Consider the following 11,854-nt stretch of genomic DNA (forward strand, 5'->3'; position numbering starts at 1 on the left):
CCTATTGAGAGTGCTTACGCTGCGTGCGCTGCGTAAGAAATAGCACATAAATAAACTAAGCACAATAGTCAGAGTTAGCCCAAAGTACTAGAAGCTAGTATTAGAATAGTTAGTATAATATCAGATTATCTCCGCTTTAAACGGTATTTTCATTATTTTTTTAGCTGAATCCATTCAGATGTTCTCCATATTGTTATGTTTATTGCACAAAGCAAACATTTACAATACTATTAGCTAGCTAGATAATAGATGTTTTAGTTTTGAAATAACTTGTTTATTTTACCGTCTTTATATGCTCTTTGATTTTATGAAATCTGAAACTACAAATATTATAATTTATCATGATTACTAAAGTTGATCTGGAACTAGCATTAGGATATCAACCTTTGAAGTATCGTTTCAAACATCGGCGTCTAATGACGAAATTATCCCGTTATTTCAATAATAGACAAGATTAGTCTGATTTTGTATGTAAGTAGTGCTAAAAGGCCGTATTTATTTAAACAAATGTGTCCAGCTGGCTCCAATGAGCGTGTAAGTTGCTCAACTTGCAGGTGTTCATCAATAAAAATCCTATCATGGCCGCTAGTACGGTGCGGATCTAAAAGCGGATGGCTGCTAAAATGCTGCTTACAACGGAATCACGATATTAATTTGTACTATTTTATTTAATTTTTATTGATATTTTGAGCGGAAAATACAAATAGGATGCACAACTACCAAAGAAAGATGACAACCGATGGGAGGATTGATGTAAAAACAAGAAAATACGTAAATCTTTACTTGATATAATAATATATAATAAATACTTAAGAATCATTTTTATTTGTACCTACCTTAAAGCTTCTGAAACTAGTGAATTGATTTAAACAAAGTCCTTTACTGTTGGAAAGCTACGCTCTTCCCGAGATACATAGGCTATATTTTATTCATTTATTCATCTCAAAGTTACTATGCCTTTACAGACTTAATCTAATTCGACATAGTACCTACTTACAATTAATATTTCCTTAACTAAAACTTAAATATATAACACAGTACAAAACAACTACTAGTCCTTACATACTACACAGTAAGTGGCCCTTGTGAAATCGCTCAGTGTACAGTTAAAAATGTCGATATGCTCAGCCACCGTGTTGAGAGTGCGCAGCGCGCGAGTGAGCGGCGCACGCTGCAGCAAGTTGGTGCGCGCGCGCGGTACCACCAGCAGCCGCGGCCTGCGCCTCCGCCCCACATACTCGTCCGGTACACAAAAACCTATCTCTGATAGAAGACCCGAGTTATAAATGACACCTCTCAGCACTTTCAGAAGATAAGTGGCTAATGCCACTTCACGCCTAACTTCCAATTTATAGTACCCCACCATACCGAGGCAGAATAAGGTGGGGTACAATAACGGGTATCCCGGATATATTCCATAAATTTTCAGATACATAAATCGTATATATTTATTTTGTATCCGCTCGAGCATTGTCTTGTACCTTATTTCGCTTGGACTCCAGACGGCCGCATTGTATTCCAGATGACTCCTCACAAGAGCCTCGTACAAAGCCCTTAATGCACCGATGTTCGTAAAGTCATTTGTCTGACGCAGCATAAATCCCAGATTCCTGTACGCCTTCTTACATATACTTACCACATGTTTGCGAAACTGTAAATCGCTGGTGAAGTGGATGCCTAGGTCCTTCACCTCCGTGACACGCTGCAACAGCTCCCCGTTCATGGTGTACTGGTGGTGGTGTTGGTTTCGTGCGCGGGTGAACGAAAGTACCACGCACTTTGAGACATTGAATTGCAGCTTATTGTTTTAGCCTAGTACGGGCAGTAGTTCCCATGGGACGCGGGTAAAACCGCGGGAAAACGGCTAGTTTCAAATAAAATAAAGCAGCATTTTACACAACAAGAACTAGATCATCCAAGCCCCAGTCGTGTATAGATTGGCCGTGAGCGTGATCGGCAGACGACTCTTCAATTAGTCGGCTATCCTGCGCCCGCGCCGTGAGGGCTACCGAACATAAATCATTTAATAATTGCATTTACGCCGTGACTGCTTGCATGTTCAATCATGGTGGTTTTATGATTTCGGATCAATTCGATTGGATGATGCTGTATTGTTGTTTTGTGTATTGTCAGATCAGTTTAGATGGTTCTTATAAGCCTGCTTTATGCTATTATACTCTTTGCTCATGCTCAAGGTATCGAATAGCAATATGTACGTATCTTTTCAGCAACTAGACCGGTAGGTATTTGTAATTTTGCTACATTGTAGGTAATTACATTTACAGCAATAATAGTACACAATGTCCAATAAGTTATTACATTGAAATTGTATTTTTCACAATTATTCTATCAGGAAGATATTTTAAAGATTTTCGACACGCTCCCCAGTAGGTAAATCATAACAATGGAATGCGTCTTAAGGTTACATCGAAAATGTTCATCTTTCTCAAAAGTTCACGAGTTGCGCATCTTTGAACTACACGATTTTATTAGTTCAAACTTCAGTTCAATCCATGTCAAGCAAGCGTAGTAATCAAAGTTCATGTCAGCTTAGAAAAAGATATATTTTATTAGGTAGAATATAAGGAATTATAAAAGGTACTTACATAATCTACCTTTATACTAATGTTATAAAACTGAATAGTTTGTTTGTTTGAACGCGATAATCTCAGGAACTACTGGTCCGATTTGAAAAGTTATTTCAGTGTTAGATAGCCAATTTATCGAGCAAGGCTATAGGTTACCTTTAATCCGGGTTCGTGCAGAGGTTTTCACGGGATGCGGGTGAAACCGCAGGCAGAAGCTAGTTACTTATATAATTAATAGTTTTTTTATTGAAACTGACATGTCAGTCTAGCATCTGTGCTAAGCTTCGATGAGAATAGATGTTCGCAAGATGCATGATGCATGTTAGATGAATCAACGGGTGCACTAAGTACTGCAATTCAAAGGTCACGTCCACTTACATGACGCGCGTGACGTCACAATATCGACATATAGTACTTCACGATGCACACTCATCCTAATTTTTGTACAGATCAAAATGATAAGGGTTTGATATGTATAGTTGTAAGGAAATATGACTTGAATGTTGTTGTTGGTGTGATGTTAAAAATATATTTTAATTTAAATGTTGAACCACAGGATTTGTTATTATGCACTTCTATTAAATTAAGAAACTTTACCTTTTGAGTCATCGTGTCAGTCAAAGCTAATTTGATGTATTTTTTGCTATTTATCTGTCAATATAATTCTCATAATTTGTTCCGGTGCAGTTTCCTTGTAAGCTGGATTATAATTTAGTCTTTAGTAATACTAATGAGTAACCATTTATTCGTTTATTTTAACACTTATTTAATGATAAAAATAATCAAACTAAATAAGCTATCGCTTATTAATGTATGTGAGAAAAGTCATAGATAATTATAAAACGGCATTTTGCATATTATTTTAGATAATAAATAAATAATTGTGTGTTTATATAAATAATTACCAGAATACAAGTCAAAAACTACCATGACATTTTAAATATAAGGTAATTATTAAAAATAATTACTAAATAAACATTTATGTAAACTTTAACGATATAAAAATAAATGTTAAACAATTATCATAACAGTTACATTTCCATAATTTGCAATTATTTTATTCTGCCACTCGCTAAATTATTTTATATATTGTTATATACTTATTTTGTTGCTTGTGAGATGACGGCATATAGAAGAGTATCGAAGAACACATGTTGCGCCGACCCCAAATAAAATTGGGATAAAGACAGGAGGACGATGACCCACTCAAATATTTTGAACTCGATCGAGAAAATACCGAAATACAACATACTGCTGAAAATGTATTCTACGTTTGGTCACATGCTTATATAATGCGGATATAGATACAATGATTAAATTAGGTACTTACTCAATTGAAAACCATGACCAAGCAACCTAACGTAATAGGTATTTGCAGGCCATTAGCTCATCACTAGAAAACCTACTTTAATGAACCTCTCCCGTCTTCAATATCCTTTGTATTTTTTGTGCAGCAAAATGCATTTATGTAATGCATACAAATCGGCAGATAGTTATTCTTCCAATAACTAGCCTAGTACTTTCAAGAGAGCTCCGAGACATTGCTGTCTACACTAGTTGATATTGATCACCAGAGATTAATCATAATCTACATTGACAAAAATACCATTAATAAATGTAACTTTATGTGCCTTAGCACTTCAAAACCAAATTTTAACTAAAAAACGATATTTAAATGGGTTCTGTTTTTTGAGAGAGCTCAAACCCCTCTATTTACATTTAGGTTTCAAACTAAATTCAAACTTTGCCGCAAAACAGCACTTTTTGAACACATTTACAAAAGAGAGCCCAAAACGCCTGCCCGTCACCACTTCCTATGGGTTAAGAACATAATAGTATGAGATGTTGCTAAAAAAAATACAATAACAAAGCTTACTTGCGTATCTATCTATTACATGAAAATAACGCGTCGTAATTATATTGCCATGACATTAACTCATTACACGAAGCATGTTGATGAAGCTAGCACATAACAAAGGCATTGTGACGGACGACCTCCAGCAATACGAGTTTTTATGCTCTTCTGGCCTGCTTAGACTAATTATTTTGTCGTTCCATTGTCGCGAAGGAAGTTTTGTTGTTGAGACTTGAAAATTAATGTGGACATCAATAACTTGCCTATATTTTTTGGAACTTTTTTTTGCGATTTGCATAATCTCCACCTTATCGCATCCTCTCAATATACCTACCGTAAATTGCTACTGAAATATTGAAAAAAAAAAAAAATGTTTTGCCATGTTTGGGGTACTATGTCTAAGATTAAACATACGCAAATTGCCTGAAGGTTTGTACCCAACCGTAAGAGGTAGGTTAAAGGTTGATAGACCTAAGGAACGAAGATAGGTTGTGGTTGTAAGCATCTTTATCTGGGTGCTCAAAGAACAATACACCGGGCTAACAGTTGTTATGATGTTAGGATAAAGGTGTAGGGAGCTAACTGTAAAAAAAACCAGGTTTTTACTAATACCCGGAGGCTCATGTAGGGTTATTAAATAGGACAAGACATTACAACAATAATGGTCTATAAATATTCAAAACTATATTGTCATAAATGTCAGTTTTTTATTATTATTTTTAGCATTGTTAATGACAATTTATGATCACAAAAAATAAGATATTGTATACGTTCCATTTATTGATCAGTAGTTTTGTAGCAATCGATCACGATTTGTAATAATTGTAACTTATGAATAATATTGTATGTTTGAATAATGACCAATGTGTTATCTAAAATTGCTGCCTGTCAATGGAAAAAATATTCTGCTACCGGTACCTACATACTTTTTTATTTGTAATGGCAAAAATCACCAAATGTGTCTCGCTGTGAGTTAGGAGCGGTGAGGGAGTGTCAGACTTTTATTGTCAAAAAATCCATCGTGTTCCATCGTAGGCCTTTTAAGTACCAGGGCCGCGGTAACACTTTCGAACAATCCCGCAGCCCCGCGGGGGTTGCTGACATCTCTTTAAGGAGCGCGTATGTACCTACATACGTTATCTTAGAATAGTAGTTTAAATACTAAATATATTTATTAATAAAATTAAATAAAAGAATTATTATTAAAAAAACAAAATACCCGACTGCACACTAAAAAAAAAAAGAGTAAAACAAGCCCCACAATAATATTTAATTTATAAATATTGATGGAAAGCATCGCAGGCGGGGACCAACAGAGGCTTATTTATAGTCATTTCGGTTGTGCACCATTTAGCAGAATTTTCGTTGGTGGCGGTCAAGGTGGTCCCCGCCTGCGATGCTTTCCATCAATATTTATAAATTAAATATTATTGTGGGGCTTGTTTTACTCTTTTTTTTTTTAGTGTGCAGTCGGGTATTTTGTTTTTTTAATAATAATTCTTTTATTTATAACTTTTTAGCTGTTTTTATTTAACGAAAATGTTGTAGATGTAGAAGACTATGTATATGTAAGTACCATTTTAAATTATTTCGACGACATTTGGCTTTAGATTACGAGTGATGTTACTCCGCAACATAAATTTACCGCCAATCTGGACTGTTGGTAGTGAAGAAGAAAAAGAATTAGGTGAGTCATTACTGCTGAAGACCGTCAACGACGTGTGCCCTTATGCGTGTGCCCGCATTCGGGCTGTATACTCGAGCATATCCCCCTCCGCACCGCGCCGCGCGCCGCATGCCAGGCCACGCCCTATCTTTTTGCTTGCTAACGCATGAGTTGCTTTGCGTTGACGCAGAATTAACATGTTCCCGTGGGAATTTTGAGAAAAAACGTATCCTATATTAATTATTACTCCCGTGATTGAAATGAATCTAATGATACCGCATACATATTTTTTTAAAGGGAAAGGACAATGCTATTCTTTGTATGGAAGTTGGGCTCAAGAGTTGCCCACAGTAACTGCATAGTGTATTATGTTCCATAGGCTTATAATAGGTCCCAGACCGAAATATTTCGAAATCTATCCCAGGAGTGCTGAGAAAAACTGGTTTGACTCTTATTCAATACTACGAAAAATATGCTTACGAACTCTTAACTATTCCACTTTTATTACCTTAATTGAAATGCATTATAATATTAATCGACAAATACGAGGTATTGAACGAGATTTTTTTTTACCGACTTCAAAAAATGGAGGAGTTTCTCAGTTCGTTTGTATTCTTTTTACGTAAGTACGTGCATAACTCCGTCGTTTACCAACCGATTTAAACAATCATTTTATTGTTTAAAAGGATTTACTTTCCAAATAGTTCCAGGGTCCAGGGTCTGGTGATAGAAACCTTAAAACATTATGGAACTCTCGGAAATTGTAAGCACATATCGAATAAAAACTTGTCATTCGGGTATATGTCTCCGACACCACAAAACTGTGGAGGTTAAGACCTGACCTGACGATGGAGACGACAGTGAGACGAGGGAACTCCTCAACGGTATCTATTTACTACCTCGTGTTTGAGCTTATTTTATTCGTCTTGATAAGATTTTTCCATTGCCATTAAGGATTTGCATGACGCTACTCGAACTTAGGACTGATTGTGGTAGATAGAGACTGAAAAGCAAGAGAAACAACAATTACCTTTAAACGTCTATTTCTGTTTTTTTTTTTATCCTGTTAACAGTAAAACCACTATCTATCTGAATGTTATTTCAAGAAAAGAGGTTGTTAGGTTTGTGGCTGCTTAAAATGGCTTGCTAACAATGGCTGGCTAACATTAGAACTGGTTTTTCTCGGGACCTCTGGGACCGATTTCAAAAATATTTGGATTCCGTCTTAAGAGTGAAGTAAAAAACCTATTTTAACCATTCCCACTACTGGGCAAATGGCTTGGGCTTCATAAACTGACTGTTCAAGTTGGACATTAGAACCGGGTTTTCTCGGAACCTCTGGGACCGATTTCAAAAATATTTGGATTCCGTCTTAAGAGTGAAGTAAAGAACCTATTCTAACCATTCCCACTACTGGGCAAATGGCTTGGGCTTTATAAAGTAACTGTTCAAGTTTAACATTTGAACCGGTTTTTCTCGGGACCTCTGGGACCGATTTCCAAAATATTTGGATTTCGTGACAACAGTGAAGTAAAGAACCTATTCTAACCATTCCCACTACTGGGCAAATGGCTTGGGCTTTATAAAGTGACTGTTCAAGTTTAACATTTGAACCGGTTTTTCTCGGGACCTCTGGGACCGATTTCCAAAATATTTGGATTTCGTGTTCAGAGTGCACTATGGAACCTATTTTAATAATTCCCACTACTGGGCAAATGGCTTGGGCTTTGTTAAGTGACTATCTATGGAGAACATTTGAACCGGTTTTTCTCGGGACCTCTGGGACCGACTTCAAAAATATTTGGATTTCGTGTTCAGAGTGCACTATGGAACCTATTTTAATAATTCCCACTACTGGGCAAATGGCTTGGGCTTTATTAATTGACTGTTCAAGTTTGACATTAGAACCAGTTTTTCTCGGGACTTCTGGGACCGATTTCCAAAATATTTGGATTTCGTGATAACAGTGAAGTAAAGAACCTATTCTAACCATTCCCACTACTGGGCAAATGGCTCAGGCTTTGTTAAGTGACTATCTATGGAGAACATTTGAACCGGTTTTTCTCGGGACCTCTGGGACCGATTTCAAAAATATTTGGATTTCGTGTTCAGAGTGCACTATGGAACCAGCTGAAACTACTCCCACTGCTGGGCAAACTTTGAGCCCACACCCTGGCATTGTCCTTTAGAAAAAATATCCCGTGGGACTTTTAGGATAAAATGTATCCTATGACACTCCCGTAATCAAGACAAATCTAACGATACCTCATACATCAAAATCCATCAAGCCGTTTAGGCTACAGGAGGTCACAAAGGAACAGACATACATACATACTTACATACACTCGAAAAACATTACCCTCCTTCTTTGGCAGTCGGGTAAAAAAAAGATACTGACGAATTGAGAACCTCCTCCTTGTTTTTGAAGTCCGTAAAAAGGACGTTTAGGAGAATTTACATTAAATCATTCGCCATACTTACTTGGCAAGTAGGTACATAGTAAGTACACGGAGGAAGAAACAAAACGGAAGATTGTACATTTCATAGTATAAAGTACAAAGACCTATAATGTAGTTCAATTAAGTTACGCCCAGCATTTACGATTGATTGCACTGGTAATGATAAATTAACTACGATTTTTTAAGCAATTAAAGCTCAATAATTATCAAAAACAAATGAAGTTGAATGAACCATAATGTGCTGTTTCGTAGAATACGTGAAATTACGGCGATGCTAGGCGTTGAGTTAAGTTATCAAAATATGTTATCGTAAAAAAAAAATAAAAATTACAGGAAAATAGGAAAACGTGAAAAATGTATCAAAAGTTACAACAGCAGGTATAATGAGTTTCTTTGTAGTTTTGAGTGATATGGACTTAATATGCCTAAGGAAAAAATATCCTGAGAGTCTTCATAGGTACATAGTCTAGGCTTCAAAGGAAATAACCCACCTCATGGCGGACATAAGAGAGTATATAAGAGGAGTAAATAAGAGAGTACATAAGATGAGTACTTAAGAGGAGTACATAATTGGAGTAGATAAGAGGAGTAGATAAGAGAGTACATAAGATGAGTACTTAAGTGGAGTACATAAGAGGAGTACATAAGAGGAGTACATAAGAGGAGTAAATAAGAGAGTACATAAGATGAGTACATAAGAGGAGTAAATAAGAGAGTACATAAGATGAGTACTTAAGAGGAGTACATAAGAGGAGTAGATAAGAGAGTACATAAGGTGAGTACTTAAGAGGAGTACATAAGAGGAGTATATAAGAGGAGTACATAAGAGGAGTAAATAAGAGAGTACATAAGATGAGTACTTAAGAGAAGTACATAAGAGGAGTACATAAGATGAGTACTTAAGAGGAGTACATAAGAGGAGTAGATAAGAGAGTACATAAGATGAGTACTTAAGAGGAGTACATAAGAGGAGTACATAAGAGGAGTACATAAGAGGAGTAAATAAGAGAGTACATAAGATGAGTACTTAAGAGGAGTACATAAGAGGAGTACATAAGATGAGTACTTAAGAGGAGTACATAAGAGGAGTACATAAGAGGAGTACAGACGAGGAATGCATAAGAGAGTACATAAGACAGTACATAAGAGAGTATATAAGAGAGTAAATAAGAGTGTACATAAGAGAGTACATAAGAGAGTACATAAGAGAGTACATAAGACAGTACATAAGAGAGTACATAAGAGTGTACATAAGAGAGTATATAAGAGAGTACATAAGACAGTACATAAGAGAGTACATAAGAGAGTACATAAGACAGTACATAAGAGAGTACATAAGAGTGTACATAAGAGAGTACAGAAGAGAGCACATAAGAGAGTACATAAGAGTGTACATAAGAGAGTACATAAGAGAGTACATAAGAGAGTACATAAAAGAGTACATAAGACAGTACATAAGATAGTACATAAGAGTGTACATAAGAGAGTATATAAGAGAGTACATAAGACAGTACATAAGAGAGTACATAAGAGAGTACATAAGACAGTACATAAGAGAGTACATAAGAGAGTACATAAGACAGTACATAAGAGAGTACATAAGACTGTACATAAGAGAGTACATAAGAGTGTACATAAGAGAGTACATAAGAGAGTAAATAAGAGAGTACATAAGAGTGAACATAAGAGTGTACATAAGAGAGTACATAAGAGAGTACATAAGAGTGTACATAAGATGAGTATATAAGAGAGTACATAAGAGAGTAAATAAGAGAGTACATAAGAGTGAACATAAGAGTGTACATAAGAGAGTACATAAGAGAGTACATAAGAGTGTACATAAGATGAGTATATAAGAGAGTACATAAGAGAGTACATAAAACAGTATATAAGAGAGTATATAAGAGAGTACATAAGAGAGTACATAAGAGAGTACATAAGAGAGTACATAAAAGAGTACATAAGACAGTACATAAGAGAGTACATAAGAGAGTACATAAGAGTGTACATAAGAGAGTATATAAGAGAGTACATAAGACAGTACATAAGAGAGTACATAAGAGAGTACATAAGACAGTACATAAGAGAGTACATAAGAGAGTACATAAGAGAGCACATAAGAGAGTACATAAAACAGTATATAAGAGAGTACATAAGAGTGTACATAAGAGAGTACATAAGAGTGTACATAAGAGAGTACATAAGTGTGTACATAAGAGAGTACATAAGAGAGTAAATAAGAGAGTACATAAGAGTGAACATAAGAGTGTACATAAGAGAGTACTTTAAATAGTACATAAGAGAGTACATAATGGCAATGCCCATGGCTAGGTGTAATGTTGATAGTCTAACACCTGCAACTACCATTTACAATACTTCACTAACAACTAGTTACAATCACAAAAACAGACCAAAGTTATAAATAAAATTGATAATAAGCGTAACTACTAGTCGTAACGTAACTACATCAAATAAAATGTTCTTGATTAATTACTGGTTCGTTTTAAAGTGTAGCATTTTCTCGGACCGTGACATTAAGGCTAGGAGTAGTAACTGCATTTTATATTATCCTGCTCCATTAATTTACATAGGGCGGGGCCTTGTCGATAATTACTAGATTTGGTGTCGCTATTAGCCGTGTTTTGTAAGACATAAGGTCTCATTTATGATCTTCGAAATTAGTATAATATGCTTTATGGCTTAAACTAAATTTCAAGATCAGAAAATCGTAGACATAAATTCCATTTCACGAAGAAGTCCCGCAGACGCAGCGCTAGTGTCTATGCGATAGCTCAGTAAATAAGTACAAAAATATATAGTTCCACAATTTTTCGCGGGACTTCTTTCGTGAAATGGACTTTACAGTTATTCATATTTATTACTCTTTCTCGTACCTTTACAAAAATAATTCGTTAATAGTTTAGATAAAGCCTTACACGAGACGGCTGCACGGAGAAGACTGTCCGACAGCGTCCAAGGTTCTATCCATAAATTCAGCCAGTGAATTGAAACTCGTGCCATGTTACGACCTCATTTCATCCATATGATTTTATTGGGCACGTGGTAGTATAAAATTAAAATTACCAAATGCAATGAACTTCGATAGTTTAAAAACTGCTACATCTTACTACTACAAATAAGAATATGAGTGGTCGATTAAAAGTCACTCACTGATTTGATCATTTAACCAACACCGACTATAATATTAAGCATTAGGTATTCTATATTTTCTCATTTCAATGCCTTTAGGCGTTATCATTGTCCAAAGCTCGACTTGATATGCAGT

The sequence above is a fragment of the Helicoverpa zea genome, chromosome 5 (genome assembly GCF_022581195.2).
Source record: "Helicoverpa zea isolate HzStark_Cry1AcR chromosome 5, ilHelZeax1.1, whole genome shotgun sequence".
Lineage (NCBI taxonomy): Eukaryota > Metazoa > Arthropoda > Insecta > Lepidoptera > Noctuidae > Helicoverpa > Helicoverpa zea.